Source organism: Chlorocebus sabaeus, unplaced genomic scaffold (genome assembly GCF_047675955.1).
Source record: "Chlorocebus sabaeus isolate Y175 unplaced genomic scaffold, mChlSab1.0.hap1 unalloc_scaffold_415, whole genome shotgun sequence".
NCBI classification, from domain to species: domain Eukaryota; kingdom Metazoa; phylum Chordata; class Mammalia; order Primates; family Cercopithecidae; genus Chlorocebus; species Chlorocebus sabaeus.
Genome location: NW_027327721.1, coordinates 39,825 through 58,794, shown reverse-complemented (window position 1 = coordinate 58,794; position 18,970 = coordinate 39,825). Strand labels below are relative to the sequence as shown.

At 48.6% G+C, this 18,970-nt stretch overlaps 1 long non-coding RNA gene across 1 annotated transcript in view; it reads left to right on the top strand.

The window, feature by feature from the left end:
- LOC119620864 (uncharacterized) overlaps positions 1-18,970 on the top strand; it is an 83,640-nt gene that overhangs the window by 24,862 nt on the left and 39,808 nt on the right. The window contains exon 2 of the long non-coding RNA XR_012092423.1: positions 10,031-10,148. This is a non-coding gene — a long non-coding RNA (uncharacterized lncRNA). The remainder of the gene's footprint in view (positions 1-10,030; positions 10,149-18,970) is intronic.

Sequence of the window (18,970 nt, the reverse complement as noted above, 5' to 3'; positions counted from 1 at the left end):
GAGTGTGTGGTCTTGTTCAGCGTATACCTGGAGTACTTGTTCAGAGCTCCTTGGGGGGTGGTCTTTAACACTGTTAGGATTAAAACTCCAAGCACATCAGGGCCAGAGTTCCTGAGTCAGTGTTAGGCGACCTTTGAATAAGAGTTGGCATGTAGAATCTGCCCACTTTACTAGTATGAAGCAGCAAAATCTTTTTTTTTTATTTTTTGAGGTGGAGTCTGTCACCCAGACTGGAGTACAGTGGCGAGGTCTTGGCTCACTGCAACCTCCACTGTCTGTGCTCAAGTGATTCTCCTGCTTCAGCCTCCAAATTGTATGATTTATTTTCCTGTTTTATTTACTAGTATGTGAAAACTCTGCAAACTTTATTAATACAAAAGACATGCCAGAACTTAGGAGAATCTGGCATTTTCCCATGCAAATTAGTAGTGATGTGGAATTCCTGGGCTGGTTTGGTTTTATAAGACATGGGGCGGATTCTTTGCCTAATTTCTGTGGAGCTAACAATTGTTAATCACCCAGCACTCTTACCTCCCCCAACAGCTCAGGTGAGGGGGGTGTTATCCCTACTGTCGTGATGAGAGGCAGGAGACTGAGGCTTAGATGAGCAGGTGACACATTACTGTCCAGCCCCACCCACCCTGTAGTTTCCTGCCATGGCTCAGTTATCTTCCTGCAAGAAAGGACAGACACCCTGGTGCTGGGTAGAATTCCTTGTGAACCCCTTTCCAACCTCCAGGGAGTTCTTGTTTCACAGTGGTGGCTCATGGGGAGTCCTCTGGCCCACTGAGAAAAGTGACTCATGTTGTGACATTACTGCCTCTGTCCGGTTGCTGTTGATTGGGTGATTTGTAAAGAGACATTTATTGCTCACAGCTCTGGAAACTGGAAAGTCCAAGGTCAAGGCAGTCCAAGGTCAAGGCACCTGCACATCTGGTGCCCCAGGGCCTGTGGCTCACAGAGGGCAGCATCTCGCCGGGTCTTGCATGGCAGCGGTCGTCTCGTCAGAACTCAGGTGGTGGAGGAGCAGGCCTCCCAACAAGGACACCAACCCCAGTCCTGAGAGCAGGACCTCCCAAGGACCCCACCTCTTAATGTATCCCATCAGAGATGGTTTCAGCATGAGGTTTTGGGGACATTCAGGCCAGAGCCATTGCTCTGCTGTGGTGTTAGGGCTGCATGGCATCATTACTGCAGCAGAGCCACAGCTTCTTATCTGCATTTGCTGCAGGAGGAAGGCACAGGTGCCTGTGCAAGTTGGGGTTCGGTGCAAGAAGTGGAGACCCTCTGGGAATCTTAGCAGGAGGAACTTAAAGGCTTTGAGAACTGACACTTTAGGACTGTAGTTTTCTTCAGACTATAAAAACCTTGGTGTGTGACAATACTGAACATTGCCTGAGCCCTGTGATCCTGTAAAACAGTGATGGTTAAGACACTCCCCCTCCCCACAACTGCGCCCCCACTTTTACTGCAAGAAGCCCCTTCCCATGTGGCTTAGGCTGACTGGCGGATGACCATTTACCGAGGGCAAGGCCAGATACAGGCCTTCAAACCCCCCTTCTCTGCCTTATGAATGATTAGCTAAACTGCCTGTTCCCACTAATCAATCACCTCCCACCTTGAAATGGTTCTTCGTGGTGCGGTTGCGCCTAGGGGGGTGGACTTGTCTTTGACTGTCGCCTTCCACAGACGACAGTTAGGGTGGGAAGGAAAGAATTCTCTGCTACAGGTCTGCATTCCAGGCTGTTTCCAGAACTGGGAATTCTGGGGCCCTGGAGTCTGGGAATGGATTTCTAGTTTCCCAGCTTCAGGTGGAGTTGAAATTGAGTGAGGCAACCCACCACACCCATCTGGAGCCAGGAACTAGAGCCATTTTTAAAGTGGCAGTTTCTCCATAAGATTACCCAAAAAATGTGCTCAGCACGTTTCTTTCTTTCTCATATGCATTTGGCCATCTAAAATGGGAATGGTGGTTTTTGGAAGCATGGATGTAGTTTTAAATTTTGAGTATTGTAAACCTTAATGTAGCTTCTTAAAATGTTTGCCTGATTATCTAGAGATTTACTAAACCTTTGGAGTGGTAATAATGAGTTGATCTATATGACTTTGCTTTCTATGATGCAATGAAAGTACTCTAGTTAAAACCTCTGCAGTTGGGTCAGCACGTGATTGACCAAAACACATTCTGCTTGGGTTTCTTTAACCAAACAAGGGAATAGAGTGTAGACTGAAGTGGCAAATTCATTTCAGAGCATGCCAGAGCCCTCAGTGATTGAGCAGCCTTCTCAGGTGAACGTGTAACGTGCCGTGAGTCTTGGCAAGCCTGGCTACTGATGTGTGCACGTGACACCACAGAGCCACACCTAGGAAGATGTGGTTTCTGTAACAAGCTTTGGAAAACCAAAGTTCAACTTAATTATCCAACTTTGTTACAGAAAAAGCTTAGACCAGATAGCCAAAGACCTGATTGTTTCATGGTTGAGACATGGTTATAAAATTGCCCTTACTTGGTGCCAATCAGTGTTGGTCCACAGTGATACTCTTCCAACCTCACTGAATAGTTTGGAGACTGATATGAGACTGTGAAAATCTCCTTAAGGTGAAAAGGGCTCTGGGGCACCCGGGAATGTCCACACACCCGTGGCCATTCCCCTATAAGGTGGAGAGGACGGCTGGGTCACGCGGGAGCATCAGCACACCCGTGGCCATCCTCTTTAAGACGGAAGGGGCTGCTGGGGCGCCCCGCAATATCTGCACACCCGCGGCCATTGTGGCTGTCCCCCTTTCTGCTCAGTCACCTCTGTGTTCCCGCATTCAGGCTTTGGGACACTCATGAACAGCTCGTCCCCTGTACTGGTGAGGAAGGAGTGGGAGGTTGTTCTGAGGCTCTGTCACTGTCTGCCCTGTCATGAGCTGGGCAAGGCAGTGGCAGTGACCCTGGAGGAGTCTGGTCAGGGAGGGCTCCGGCAGGAAGTGCTGAGGCTTGAAGTGGCTCTGCCAGTCGTAACCAAATGTCTTCCCTCTTATTTCCATGATTCCTTCTAGTTCTGCACCTTGCACTGCAGTGTCTCTGTGTATCTATAAATACATGTGAGTTATGATACAGGTGTCTCTTTCTCCTCTGTCTGGGGCTGGGCCCAGGGAGTGAAGTGCAAGACCCCCTTACTGCTGGATGCCCACCAGCACGAGGCACTGCCTGCCCTGCTGATAAATGCCTACAGCGAGTCCTGGAAGCCTCCTTCTGAGCACCTGGCCTGTTAACGGTGTATATGGGAGACAACTGAGCTCCCCTTGCCCCACCCTGAGCAGAGACTAGGGAGGTGGCGGCAGCACTGCCTCCATGGTGCATCCTTGGTGCATGGAGGAAAGTGTGTTCATGCTTAAAACACAGCCCATCCTCTCAAAAGCAGGGTGACAACCACATTTACTTCTGGAATCTTAAAAAAGGGCCTGTCTCTTTGAGAGAAGAACGTGGCATGTATGTGTGTACCTGCTTTGTGTTTTTTTTGAGACTATTTCCCTCTGTCACCCAGGCAGTGCGGTCACCAGGAGTGCGGTGGTGCGATCTCAGCTCACTGCAAGCTCTGCCTCCCGGGTTCATGCAATTCTCCAGCCTCAGACTCCCAAGTAGCTGGGACTACAGGCACCCGCCACCACGCCTGGCTAATTGTTTGTATTTTTAGTAGAGACGGGGTTTCACCGTGTTAGCCAGGACGGTCTCGGTTTCCTGACCTCGTGATCTGCCCACCTCAGCCTCCCAAAGTGCTGGGATTATAGGTGTGAGCCACCGTGCCGGGCCGTATGTGTGTACCTCTTTACAAGTCTTGCCCGACCTTTGCATTTAAAAATTATTGAAAAACTTAAGGATGTAACTGACAAGAACTTTATAGGTTTCTCCAAGTAAAAATTTGGAAACGTTAAGTGAACCCATAATGTGTTTTATTTCTATGAGTCCCACACTTGGATTTTTAAATGTGGGCAAAACATCTGTATGTTCTTCAGCCTGATTTCCGTGGAATCATGAAGGAAACCTGCTGAAGTTGCCGTGCGGATTTTGTTATGTGGCGGTGACAAGTGGGGCTGGTCATCAAACAACTGGAGGGATCCTCATCCTTTCTGTGCTCCTGTTGGACACTAGGCACGTGCTTGGGTGTTTTCTGTGTGTGTGGACAAGATGAGGACAGAATTTCCAGATTCACACGGTGGTATCTTCTCCCTTTTCTGTTAAAACGTGTCTTCTGCTGCTTCTACATAGACCAAGTGTTTCTTTCTCTTGCCTGTCTACATAAACGCTGTTTAACAAAAACCGTATTATAGACATGTGAAGCTGAATTCCACATGATAAAGCAGATAGAGATGACTGAGTATACTGTTTTGTGGAAGGAAGGTTTAAAATGATTTTTAACTTTTTCCCTGAAATAGGGAATACTTTTAACTTTTTCCCTGAGATAGGGAATAATGAAATGGGAAAATAATTAAATTTTCCCATGTAATTGTTAGATTATATTGAATTATTAGATTATTCATGTATTGCAAGGGAAAAAGGAACTAGATCACCCCATGTACTCAAATGAAAATTTAAAGGGTATGGGCGAGTTCATTTGAACTCCTTTAATTTGTTTTTGTTTGGTTGTTTTTGACAGTCTCACTCTGTTTCTCAGGCTGGGTGTAGTAGTACAATGACAGCTCACTGCAACCCCAACCTTCTAGGCTCAAGTGATTCTCCTGCCTCAGCCTCCCCAACGGCTGGGATTTACAGGCGTTAACCACCACACACAGCTTATCACCTCTTGGAGACTAGCTTTGAGTTTGGGCATTCATTGAACTATATTTTGGTTAATTCTCAAAGTTTGTCACTGTTTATCTTTAATTTGCTAAAAATCTACATGTATTGTAAAATGCGTTACATTTCCTTAGCATTCACGGATTCCCCGTTAGTGGGGCAGAGACACAGAAGGGCAGAAGGCGTTCGGACATCATCAGGGTTGCAGTTGAGTCCTTGCCCCGAACACACTGGAGCTCTGGGCTCTGTGGCCCCACGGGAGTACTCTGTCCACTGAGGGGGCCGGGTTACCTGGAAGGTCCCTCCAGCCTCTGCAATTTTGCCCTTTTCAGGTTAACATCTCATTGTTGTCCTGGACAGCACTGCCTTTCGTTCACTGACCCACGAGTGAACAGCTGGTCAGTGGCCAGTGCTGCTTCCTTCAGCTGGGAGGTGGTGATGTGATAACACTTCCATGGAATTTGGTTCTTGGTGTATTAAGGGTTCAGTTGTATGTTTATTTTTATTTTATTTTATTTTATTTTATTTTATTTTTTATTTTTTATTTTTTATTTATTTTTTATTTTTTATTTTTTTTATTTTTTATTTATTTATTTTTTATTTTATTTTATTTTGAGACGGAGTCTCGCTCTGTCGCCCAGGCTGGAGTGCAGTGGCGCAATCTCGGCTCACTGCAAGCTCCGCCTCCCGGGTTCACGCCATTCTCCTGCCTCAGCCTCCCGAGTAGCTGGGACTACAGGCGCCCGCCACTGCGCCCGGCTAATTTTTTTTTCTATTTTTAGTAGAGACGGGGTTTCACCATGATCTCGATCTCCTGACCTTGTGATCCGCCCACCTCGGCCTCCCAAAGTGCTGGGATTACAGGCGTGAGCCACCGCGCCCGGCCTGTATGTTTATTTTTAATCTGCACCTCTGAATTGGTCTTTTGATTGCAAAGAGATTGCTTACTGGATTTGTTTCTGAATATTTCGTGGATAACAGGAGAACCTTGGTTATCTGTGTGTTCATTTAATGTGTTTTTGCCTGGCATTTATTTGGGTGTGTTAGCCCTTAGCCCACTTTCTGTGTGTGGTGGAGTCATTGAAATCATTTATGTGAAGTGTCTCTTCTATTAAGGCCAGAGGACGTGGGGTGGTGTCTCCCTAAACTAGGGGGAAATGGCATTGTTCTGCCCTCCTCCCTGGGAAAGCTGGTGTTTCCAGGTCTCTGAACTTGGCTCCCACACTGGGAGAGTGGCTGTGGCTTCTGGAGCCCGTTTTGTGCGGGACTGACTCCTTCACTTGCTTTATTCCTCACTGTCTTTGCTGCTTTATGACGCAGGGATGAGGAAGTTGGGCCCAGGGGCCTTGACTATGCCTGAAGGACCCGATGCAGAAAACTCCTGGTGGGAAGGATGTTCCTTGAGGGCAGCTTTTGGAGTCTTTTCCTACTTTTAACTGAGAAGCAGCTATTCACATGGTTCTATTCTGCTGGTATGTTTCAAAATAATTGGCGTAGAGTTGCGAAGATGTCCGAGACACCCATGATCCACTCCGGGCCAGTGCCGGGCATTGTGCTCAGATGCCTTCAGACCGCATTCACATGCCAAAGATTCTTGCTTGGTTATTCTCAAACTTATGAGAATCTAAAACGCGAGGCACGGTATGGATTTTCTTTTTAGCCCCCATGACTTTGCCTTGTATTTTGGGCATGAATGACTTCATCAAGGGGAAAGAATTTGAGGAAGGAGCCTCTGAGGCTAGGAGGGGGTGGGAAGGGGCGGGGGGAAGAGGAGGGAAAAGGAGCTGTAGAGAGAAGAGCCAGGCTGGGGCTGGGGCATCTCCCCATGATGCTCCCCCACCCCTGGCGCGAGGCCCCAGGGACTGACTGATTTTCCCACAGGAAATGTGCATGATTGCGTGTCTGTTTTGTGGGCTGGCCATTTGGATTGAGGGAATGTCTGTGTTGTGATTCCTTATTGATTCAAAGGTTGGAAAGGTTTGTGCTCAATACAGGGGTCTCTTGGTGCGATGGGAAATGTGATCGCAGCCGCCTTCAGGGTGGGGAGAGCCCTTGAGGCCCTCAGTGGTGGCCGGTGTCGGCCTTCGCTTTCCTGGGTGAGCTGCCCTCAAGGTGGGAAGGGAGGCCCTCGGTGGTGGCCTCTGTTGGCCTTCGCCTCCCTGGGTGAGTGCTGTTCCATCCCCGGCTCTCCGACTCCTTGCCTGGCACCTTCCTCGTTGGAGACGGTGATCCATGAACTTTTTCCACGCGTGTCCTGCAGACTAGTGCTGACTGCAGGTTCAGGAGTGGTCAGAGGAGGCCAGAGGAGGCCCTCGTGATGCGAAGCTAAGCGTTTAATGATGGCGCTGTTGAGTGCATGAGCCGCGTCAGCCCAAGAGTCTGGGTAAGAGGGAACCTTGGGGTGTGGAGGGAAGACTGGACAGATGGGTGCTTTCCTCGGCCCCCGGGAGCACGGCCAGGTCTGTGCTCAGACCTCCTGGTTTCTCCCATATTTCCATAAATAGCAAGGGAAGGACTTGGGGGCACCCAGGGACCTCAGGGGTATAAGCTGTGTCCTCCCGTGGCCCCAGTTGTGGCCAGTGACGTTATTCTCTTTAACCTCAGGCTTATTTTCTATAAAAACACAAAGGGACAGAAGTAGTTCAAGGGCCTCTAAAGACTTACGTAATTGTTAATAGGCCTAATTTTATGCTTTCTTATGTATTAAGAGCAAATCATGAAACAAACTCATTTCTGTTTGAAGAAATCTTTACTGCTCTCATTTTTGTGGCAAGCAGCATTGATTCTTTGCTTAGTGAGTGTTAGTGCCCTCCTGCCTAGTGCTGCTGCCTGGTGTGTCCTCGCACACACCTCTGTCCATTGGTCTCCGTTCACCTTTCCGCCTAGAATTGTAGGAGGGGTGCTGGGATCTTAGGGCTGGAAAGAAACTCTGAAGACCACTTTCAGGGACGGCTTTTAGTCAGGGCTTCCAGAGAGACAGCCAGCCGGGTGTGCGTGTGTCTCCAGGGCGAGGCTTGTTGCAGGGGCTACAGTGTCCAAGAAGCCCCAGGACACACAGCCTGCAAGCTGGAGTCCTGGGAGGGTGTGGCTTGAAGACTTGAGAAGCGGAGGGTGCAGATCCCACCCGGGTCTGAGGAGCTGAGACCCAGGAGCACGGGCTGCAGAAGACAAATGTCACTGGCCCATCAGCCAGACAGGTGGAGTGAACCCAGTTTTCCCGCCTTGCTGTTTTACTCGGGCCCTGGGTGGATAGGGTGGTGCCCCCCACACCGGCGAGGATGGGTCTCCACTCAGTCCAGAGGCCAACATGCATCTCACACAGAAATAATGCAGAACCAGCCATCTGGGCACCCTAGGCACGCTCAGGTTGATGCACAAAACCAACTCCGTGCGTGGCCCTGACGTCTGCGTGTTCGCATCACTCCACGCACATTACTCGGTCGTTGCCTTGGTGAGTTTGTAAGCTCATTGTGTGGTTCTGGGGCTCTTTGTCCCGGGTGGTAGTGGTAGTGATGTCATCACCACCCAGCTCAGGTATGAAAGGTGATGGCACCAACGGCTCCTTGTTTCTCAGACACTTGAGCGGGTGCTCTGTGCAGCCAGTTCCACCTGCAGCAGCATCTGTTCCCTATGCCGATTCCATTCGGAGTATGTGCCTCCCTTCTGTTGAGGGTGCAGCCTTCTTTCAGGGAAGAACTGTGTCCTGTTCGCCTATATCTCCTGTTGTGTATCTCATGGCTGAATAAGTAGCTATAGGATACCTCGGTGGCTGAATGATAAGTTCATTGGAAAGAAAACTTTATAATCTTTTTTTCTTTTTGGGATGGAGTTTCACACTCAACGCCCAGGCTGAAGTGCAATGGCACGATCTTGGCTCATTGCAAACTCTCCCTCCTGGGTTCAAGTGATTCTCCTCCCTCAGCCTCCCAAGTAACTGGGGCTACAGGCGTCTGCCACCATGCCTGGCTAATTTTCGTATTTTCGTTAGAGAAGGGTTTTCACCATGTTGGCCAGGCTAGTCTTAAACTCTTGACCTCAGGTGATGCACCCACCTCGGCCACCCAAAGTGCTGGGATTACGGCCATGAGCCACCACACCCAAGAACTTATTACCATTTTTTTAAAAATCATAATGGGCTTGTTAAATGCTTACATTAATGTTTATTTTTAAAAATGTTATCTGTGACCTTTTAGCTTTTCATAGCACTTCTCGTGTGAGTATTTAAAAAAGGCCCTTTAGTCGTGGGGGAGAAGCGGTTATCCCTTTCAGCAGAGGGAGATGGAGGAACAGGCCCTGGTGGGTCTGAGCACAGGCAGTCACCCCAGCCTTGGTGCTTGCTTAGGTCTGTTCTCCGTTCACCGTAGCCGCATCCACTCTCATTGTCAGCTTAAAAATAAGCTTTTTCCTCTTTCTAATCAGAACAGTTAGTTTGTTAACCATCACGTTAAGGTATCGAGAATGATGGCTTTCAGGCCTCAGATATGACACAAGTAATAAATGCAGCTGACCCTGAACCACATAGGTTTTGAGCTTCGAAGGAACACTTATGTTAATTATTTTCCAACCAAACCCTTACTGAAAACACCTGGCTTTGTGGAGGGCCGACGTTTCCTACATGCGGTTCCATAGGGTGGCCGTGGAGTCCTGTGGATACGTAGATTTGGGTAAACTCGGGGGGTGTTCTGGAATCCATGTCCCTGTGTATACAGAGGGACAACTGCAGCTTTTTAAAAGTTTGTGTCCTGCCTTATCCTAAAACGGCTCCAAGGTGGATGCAAAATTATTTCATTTTTTTGATTTTCTTGGTGGGATATTGATGTTTATTCTTCAGTGTCTAAAATCCTGAGTGAACAGAGTTACCACTTCAGGAACAAAGCCAGTCTGGAAACACATACTGAGATATCCACCTCTTCTTCATGGTTTCACAAAAGGCCATGATCATATTTTATTCAGTTGAACTATAGGAAACTGGCAGTATTTGCTGTTTTTGGCCTACAAAATGGCAAGTGTGTACGATATTAAAAACAAAGGCTTCCTGGATGGGGAAAATAGGAATCGGTGAGAACCTGAAGTTGTCTGTCATGGCCTCTGAGTCACAGGTAAATAAACCTGCGTGAGGAGAAGTTGGTTGTACAGTATTTTCCTTCTGTTTTGAGACTGTCAGAAAAAGGTCAGTTCCATTGCGTTGGGTCCCTTTTCCTCACCTTTGCTGCATAGGGGATTTGCCATTATACCTCTTGTTTCCAGTGCCCAAGAGGCTGATGCCACATAGAAGACCTGCAGGTCGGTGGATGTGAAACAGGCATCGGACACGCTGTGCACCTTGGGACGCATCTGAGAAGTGCGTGCTTGCGGCAGGTCTGAGGTGAGGGCGTGTTCCATCTCCTCTCCCTTCTCTGGCTTTGCAGGCCTTTGAAGTTGGTCCTGGAAAGTGAAATTAGTTAATGCTGATTTAAGCTCCAGGTCAAAGTCGGGGGGCCGAAGAGACCCGCCCTTCACTAGGGGTGTGAAGCATTGGACCCTCCCATCAGGAGGCAGCAGGTACTCGAGAAAGCCCCACATGCCCTCCAGTTCCCTTATGTTGAAATTTTTTGTACTCGGCCATGCCGGGTCATTTTGGGAGGTAAATGGGGCGTTCACATGGGGGTGTGCAGTATTGTTAGGTGTCAGGTGTGAGAGTTGAATTTGTAGAAGCTGTGCGGATAGGAAAGGGCGTGGCAGGGAGTGCTGTTTACAGGGAGCAGATTTAACGTGAGGTCTGTGCTCTGCCTGGGTCCATGTCTGACCGGTGTCTCCCAGTCTGCAACAGGACGTTCACGTGACTCGGCGCCATCGTCCCACTCTGTGTAGACGTCTGAGGATCTGTCCGCAGCTGCTCTGTGAGAATGAGTTGTGATAATTAACTGAGAAACAGTGAACAAATCCTGAATTTGTTAGCACTGGTTCCACGGCCACTTCTGCCGTGGTTGGAGTCATTCATAATAAAGTCTGCTGGACTCCTATGCAGAGCTCTGAATTTCAGAGGCCCTTTAACTTGGCAGCTAACCAGCCGCTTCCTTCAGAAGACATTTGAGTCTCCTTTACCTACCAGGGTGACTCTGGGAGTTTGAAGATGAGTGAGACAAGCCCTCCGTGTCTTGTGGATTTTGCTGTCCAGAGGGGAGACAGATGTGGATGGTGAAGGGGGCCCTATCAGAGGTCAGCGCATGTCAGTTTTGTTTCTTCAGCACTTGCTATGTTCAGGCGGTGCCCCGGGCCATGTGTAGAGCATCTGGGGACCCTGCCCATGGCATCCCAGGCACAGCTAACATCTGCGCCATCTTCGTACTTGGCCTGAGTTTTGGGGAAGTACCGAGGATGGCTTCTGCCTTTGCTGGAGAGAGTTGGAAGTCAGGGCAGCCCTCCACAAGGAGATGATCGCCAGCTGATTCCTCAAGAAAGAGAGGTGGTCCCCACATGGGCAAAGCAGGGCAGCATGCACAGACCTGGGTGTAGGGTCTGGGGCAAGTGCATCTGAGTGGGGTCTGCTGGGAGACAGCAGGGGTGAGGTGTGAAGGCAGTTGGAATTGACAGGATAAATTATCACTAAGGCGATGCTGGGAAAACATAAAATTGGGACTCTCTGGGGTAAACGTGGACTTAGGGTGACCCTGGGCGTGGGTGTTTTCAGGCTCTGAAGGCAGAGATTTAAGAAATTGGGGCAGAGCTGAGCCCCAGATGAGGATGAAGACCACCCTTGGGATGTTAAATGAGACAGGGGTGGAAATCCAGTGAATATCCTGAGGTCAGTCCAGCAGGAAGGCAGCAGAGGAGACCGGTGTCCTCAAAGGCCCCTTGGGCCTGTCTCTCAAAGTGCTGGGATTACAGACATGAGCCACTGCTCCCTGCTGATACTTTTAAAATTTCTAAGCTACTCTCTCTCATACCCACTCCCGTATTTATTTTTTTTAGACCAGGTTTATGGCTATATTTTTTCCAAGGGAATCAAAAAGTTACCTGTTTGAAGTACAAATAACACCGTGTTTAAAAACCAAAAATGCTAATTTGCATAGAAGTTTCCAAATACCCAGTTGGTTTGAGCCTTGCATTGCAGTGTCACTACCTGCTCTTAAATTTCTACACGATGTATAGATAGCGAGGCAGGGGTACGGCTCGTACATCTTCAGGTTTCGATTCTACTAACTTAGGCTATATTTTCATTTATTTTGGCACACCTGTGGGTGTGGCAAGCAATGCCAGGGTATTTATTTTGAAGCTTGTCCAACAACAGTTGGGAAGATTTTCACATTTTTAGAATTTTCATAGTAATAGTTATAATTTACAAAGAATTTAAAATTGTGTAGTCATTATTTTGCTTTTTTTCTGGATGTGCCCCAAAACAGGATTGCTAAATATCATTCTACATCACAGGATTCAGAACAGTACCCTTTTGGAGCAGATGCCTGTAATCGAGGAATTCCGCCTAGTCAGTTCACTTTAAACGTGTTTAAAAGGTTTTCTTTATCCTAGTTGGCACCTGTGGCTATAGTTTGTTTTCACTGCTGAGGAATATTCCATGATGGAAACCGTAATTCATCCGTTTTTCATATCGGTGGACATTTGGATTGTTTTGGGAGGGTGTGTATGTCTATTCAGCCTTCATTTTTTCAGGATTTTTTGTAGAAGATAATGTAACAGTGTAACATCCTCTGGTACAGAGCCAACACGAACCCTGATGACAGCCACACAGACTCACACACAGACTCTCAGGCCTTGTTACCAACGCACAGAACCATTTTCTTAAGTTGAAACACAGTAGCAGAACCTGAAGCCATGTGAATGGGTCCTCCGATCTTACACTTGGAATTCACTTTTTATTACTATGTCTGCCAATTAGGAAGCATATCAATTATACAGAAAACTGAGAATGTAAAATTATACGTTTATAACAGAAAAAACCTTATTTAATACCCTAGAACATATGGCTATGTTTTTCCCTCATGCCCCACCACTGTTTTCTTTGCTTGAAATGGGAAATGATACTTGAAGGTGGTTTTCTAGCGACTGTTAGGCTGGCATAGTTCTTCAGAGACAGAGGATGTAAAGCACATGGAGAATTTCTGTTTGTGGAATGTGATTTCCCGGTCACCTCATTCAGACTGCCACCGCCTTCCCTTCTGGTCGCCTGCACCGTGGGACGTCTGAGGAGGTCCCTGTTTCATCCTCTGGAAATTCTGAAAAGGAAGGAGAGGAGGGCGTGCAGGGTGTGGTGCATTTGTGTTGGTCCTTCGAGCTTTTATTTGGAGTCTCGGCTGCCTTGGTGGTTCCTGCCTTTATGTCCCTAGCTCGTGGCTTCGTCCTTGTGTCTAACTCACAAGCAGACAGATGGAAAGGGAAGTTGTATTCAGCCAACAGCTTGATGTTATTCTCAAGGCTCAAATCAACTAGGTATTTGGAGACTTCTGTGCAAATTGGCATTTTTGGTTTTTAAACATGGTGTCTTATTTGTACTTGAAATGGGTAACTGGTTCTCTGGGAAAAAAATATAGCCATAAAGCTGGTTCTTTAAAAAAAAAAAAAGGGAGTGGGTGTGAGAGAGTGGCTTAGAAATTACACCAGTAATGGTTGGGCCTGGTGGCTTACTCCTGTAACTCCAGCACTTTGAGAGGAGGAGGCAGGTGGATCCCCTGAGGTTAGGAGTTCCAGACCAGCCTGGTCAACATGGTGAAACCCCGTCTGTACTGAAAATATGAAAATTAGCCGGACATGGTGACAGGCACCTTGTAATCCCAGCTACTTGGGAGGCTGAGGCAGGAGAATCACATGTACCCGGGAGGCAGAGGTTGCAGTGAGCCGAGATCGCGCCACTGCACTGCATCCTGGGAGACAGAGCAGAAATTCCATCTCAAAATAGAGGGGGGGGGGGGGGGAACACCGCAGTAATGGAAACCTGGTTGCGTCATTTGTGATGGAGATGGCGGATTATTTCCTTTTTAGTGACAGGATGAATCGGATATGTTTGCAGTATTGATCTTGACAAGGGAAATGGTGAGAACCAAACGTGCCGCCCAGCTTGGGCCTTGCCGTTGGCAGAAGACCGTGGCGGGCAACAGACTGGAGACTCGGAGACCGAGGGAAGAATTCTCACGCTGTGACGCTGGTGCAGTGTGTGCTTCTGGACTCCTGCTGGAGGGAGTGGCCCCTTTGCCTTGCAGGCTTTGGTGCAGTGGAGACCTTAGGACCTGCCCCTCCTGGCACACCTGTGGGTGTGGTGAGCAGTGCCAGGGCTGAGGCACAGGTGCTGAGCCCGGAATGTGGGACGGCAGAGGCTGCACACGCCGGCAGGCGTCTGCTCCAGCAGCCGGGGGTTTCCGCAAGGGGGCGGGGGTTGGTTTTCCTCCTTGAATTTGGGTGGGGAGGGTGTCCTGGGGTGCTGTGTCTGCACTTGTGTTGCTCTGAGGTCAAGTTGTGGCCCCGAGTCCCTGTCCCTCTGCCAAAGTGAGGGTTTGCCCATTTTTAGGTCAGATTTCCCTTGGGTCCGGGTCTCTAGGAGTGGGGCGCATTCCAAGGGGGCGTGAGCACGGTGGACGCGCGTGGGCCTCTTCCTCTCCCCTCAGCGACTGGGCTGTGTGTGAAGAGCTGCCCAGCGGAATCACCCTCCTGCCTGGTGTTTCATTCACCAGAAATTGTTCTCACTGTGGACTCTTGAGTCAAATGTAATCCAGGAATGGAACGTGCTGTTGCTGGATGCCACACACAGCATCAGGAGCTTAGTTGGGGATTATATGATCTTACCCCACACCTTAAAAGTAAAGACTATGGTTGTCAAGCCTCTGAGCCCAAGCCAAGCCGTCGCATCCCCTGTGACTTGCACGTATATACACCCAGATGGCCTGAAGTAACTGAAGAATCACAAAAGTGCAAATGCCCTGCCTGGACTTAACTGATAACATTCTACCAGAAATAAGTGAAAATGGCCGGTCCTTGCCTTAAGCGATGATTTTTTGTGTGTCTGTGTGAAATTCCTTTTCCTGGCTCATCCTGGCTCAAAAAGCTCCCCCACTGAGCACCTTGTGACCCCCACTCCTGCCCGCCAGAGAACAAGCCCCCTTTGACTGTAATATTCCTTTACCTATCCAAATCCTATAAGACAGCTCCACACTTACCTCCCTTCGCTGACTCTTTTCAGACTCAGCCCGCCTGCACCCAGGTGAAATAAACAGACATGTTGCGCTCACAAAGCCTGTTTGGTGGTCTCTTCACACTGGCGTACATGACAATAGTTAAGGGGATACTGAAGTCTTTGGCAGCTCCAAGAGCTTTTTCAGTTTGTGCCAGGACATTTTAGGCAGAAGGAAAAGCTTGCTAAGAGAATCTTACAGAAATGTTTGGTGCAGTGCCATTAACTCGTGGAATAAATGTGTAACTTTCCATGGCGGACCTCTGGAAAGAGATGCAGTTTGAGTGCACCCTGGCCTGCTCGCTACAAGAATCGGCCGTGTCACCCCGCTTTCCGTGGGTCTGCAGGTGTGCGTGGTCCATTGCCCTGCACTGTGGCCATGGAAGGGAAGATGATCTGGAATGCTGGCGACAGTTATCGGTGTGTGTTGATGTGTGCTGCTTTCTACAGGGGAGAACATTTCTGTTTAATAAACGTCTCATCACGATGATGACTGCAAGATATTTGAGTCTCGTTCAATAGTGTTTCTGGGTTCCTTCTGTTTTTAATCTGCTTTCTAGCACTAGTCAAGTGAAGACATGGAAAGTAAATAACCCATCGAACTTGTAGAGACATGGTGTTGTGTAGGAGCAGACTGTAGCCTCTGGCTGTTTAAAGATTGTAGTAAACCTCTTACCTGGCATGGTCAGGGTGTAAATTATCTTGTTTAATTGAAATGTGTATGAGTCAAAGCTGGCGCCTGCATTGTTGATGAAATACCAGATTTTAAGGGAACATGTCAATGTGCCATAAGATACCAACAAAGTTCCTCACTGAGGTTTGGCGCGGGTTCGGAAGAGCTGGGCCTTAGGTCACCAGGGTTGTCTCCGGGAGCAGATACTCAGTGTGGGCATTAGTCACTTAGCCTTTCCAGAGCCGAGGAACAGCTCTCTGTGATGGTTTTTGGAACCTGTATTTTGAGTCAGTTTGTCCCACTTGACTTGAAGTTGCCGTGCAATTTCAGACCTTTGCCTCCACCGTGTGCGCTCGTTTTCTTGTCCCCTGATAACTGCCTCGGTTGCCCCGGCCTGACATTTGAGCCTCGTCGTTCAAGGACACAGGCTCTGCGGTGGGGCCAAGGCCGCGACTCCGGCTTGCACAGTTCCTTGCCTCTCACCATGGCTTACCACATCACTCCCGGGATCTCCCGTTTAGAGGAAGAGTGTCCCTTTCCTGCAGGCCCTGTGTGGTGTGGAAACCACCCCTACCTACCTTTCTCCTGTTTGAACTGTACTGTGAAGCTATTTCTGTTCTAGTCAACCGTCAGAATTTAAGGAACAGTGATTTATGTAACTTATCACACGCTTCTCAGCAGTTCTTTATGAATTTCATTCTGCTGTGAAATTATTGCAGTTTTCATGGCTATGCTGGTCTCACGTTGTGGTCCTTGAAATGAATTCCCTTCCCCATTGTGTGTTAAGGTTGTGCCCGGGAGCTGTTGAGGCCTCACCTCTGCTTAGGGCAGTGGCTTTGCTCTCCTGACAACAGGAAAAATCTTATTTAGAGCATTTCTAATGTGGTTTTTGCTTCCCGACAGAATTCCTTTTTTCACAGAGACAGCCACTAAAGTCACAAATTATGCTCAGGATGGACACACGAGTCAGCTGACAGAGTGGAGTCCAGAACAGATCCAAAGACGCAAAAGCAGTTCAGTGGAATTTGAGTCTTTTCAACAAATGGTGCTGGAATTATGGGACAGCCGTATGCAAAAGAGTGAAAACAGGGAGAAATTCCTGTATGAAAATTAAGGTGGACCATAGCCCTGAATGTAAAATACCAAACTACAAAAGAAAGGGAAATTGTGGAGACCGAGGGTGAGAGCTCTTAGCCACACCGTGATCCATAATCAAGGAAGAAAACAAGTAGGTAAGACTCATCAAAATTAAACTTCTAATATAAAAGACACCCCTAGGGAATTGAAGAGACACATTTTTGATAGACGGGGAGAAGATTTCTGTGAACCATGCAGCCGGCAAAGGACTCATATCCAGAATGCACAGGACTCCCACGGCTCATGACAGAGAACAAACCACCTGACTTAAAAGCGGAAGAGACATGAACAGATGCTTCGCTGAGAAGGACGGGAGGATGGCCCGAAAGCATCTGAAATGACTTTCAGCGTGACTGGTTGCACCGAGATGTGCACTGAAGCCGCCGTGAATTTGTTCACACCCCTGTGGAGCGCCTGACTAAGGTCTTCCGACAGCCCCAGGTGCTGGTGAGGACAGGCAGTCAGGACTCCTGTGCGATGCTGGGGTTCAGCACGGTTCAGACAGCTTGGCGGTTTCTTACAAAACTGAACTCACACAAACGTGGGGCCCGGTGACCCCAATCCTGGGTATTTACCCTAGAGAAACAGAAGCTGATGTTTAAGAAAAACTGTGCCCAGATGTTAATAGGGCTGTCTATAGTTGCCCAAAACAGGTTACAATGTGCCACAGCCATACGTGGAATAATATATACCCAGCAGCCCCGAGGCCTGGCTGTTGATCACAGGACACCCTGGGTGCACCTCCAAGCACGATGCCCAGGAAATCGTGATTTTGCGAGTGTTTTGCGACAACACTTGCAAAAGACAGACCCGGGGGATGGGAGAACACAGAGAGGGTGGTTGCTGGGAATGGGAGGGTATGATTATGAGGCCCCGTGAGTGGGTTTGGGGCTGTTGGACTGTTTTGCTTGTGTGATGATTATGGGAATACTTGTGCCGAAATTCACAGAACTGAACACTGTCCACTTTACAGTAATTTTTAAAAGGTGGTAATATGCTTATTTTCGGTACTGTTTTTAATGGAAGATGGAGTTTGCAGATGATTTGTCAGGGCAAGCCTGTCTCAAGAGTTTGTAGACGATTCGTTAGGGGCCTGTCTCAGGGCCGTTGGGTTGGGTTGGGTTGGGTTGGGTTGGGTTGGGTTGGGTTGGGTTGGGTTGGAAAAACCTTCCCTGTTGCGGGCAGTAGTATGGGGCATGGAAAGGATATTGCCAAGGAAACACGTAGAATCCTTTGAGGAAACGTGTATTTCTAACTTGCTATAAGATAGAATTGGAAATTGTAATGGTTTTGTTTTCTAGAGTCTTGGTGGAATAGGGAAGACAGTGTAATAAAAGCTAATTTTGAAATGAAGAATTTTAAAGATTTTCAATAGCAATAGCTCTAGGAAGTCACCCTGGAAATGTTTTTAAAGATGTTCAATAGCAATAGCTCTAGGAAGAGTCACCGTGGAGTTGCTTCTTGAGTATTGGTTTCCTAGCTGTATCTTCCGACTTTCATTTTTAAGTTTTGCTGTGAGTTGAGGATGTGTGGGAATAGTCATCCCCAGGTGTTGGGTAGAAGTGGCCCTGCAGGGGGTGTGCATGTGCCCCGAGGCCTGAGGCACTGTTTCAACCTAGCTTGCAACATGGGTACTCTTGTCAGTGGCTGGAGTAAGAGTACCAGCCTGGCAGGCTGGGGGAGCCCCGGGGTGGTCTGGGCACTGTCCTCCCTGCCTGCAGGATGGCAGCTGGAGGAGCTTGAAGGCTACCTGCCTCGTGGCTGTCAGCGCAGCAGCCCCTCCTGGCCCTGGAGCAATCTTTGGGTCCATAAGTCTCTGCGCCGGGACTTGCCTCCTGGGACCTCTGCCACTGTCCTGAGGGCCCTGGTGCCACTTTCCCGGTGGGACCCAAGCCTCAGGCAACTGCAACCCCAGATTCAGTTGCTTTCCCTGCCGTCTCATTGCAGCACGAGTGCTCACCTCACTCAATGTAGAGCCTCAGGTTCCTTCAAGATCCCCAGAGATGGACTCTCCCAATTTAACAAGATAGTTGGTGACAAGATTTGAGCGACACTGATTTAACTCAGCTTCCAGAGTTTAAGTTCCCAAGACACAGTCCTGCTCCTTCCCTGGCCTCATCCTGTGTGGCTGGTGTGGATGCGGGGTTTCCAGAGGGTGCGGCTGAGGCAGGTCAGCAGCAGGGGGACGGCTCATTATTGATCGCTCAATGCCTTGAGG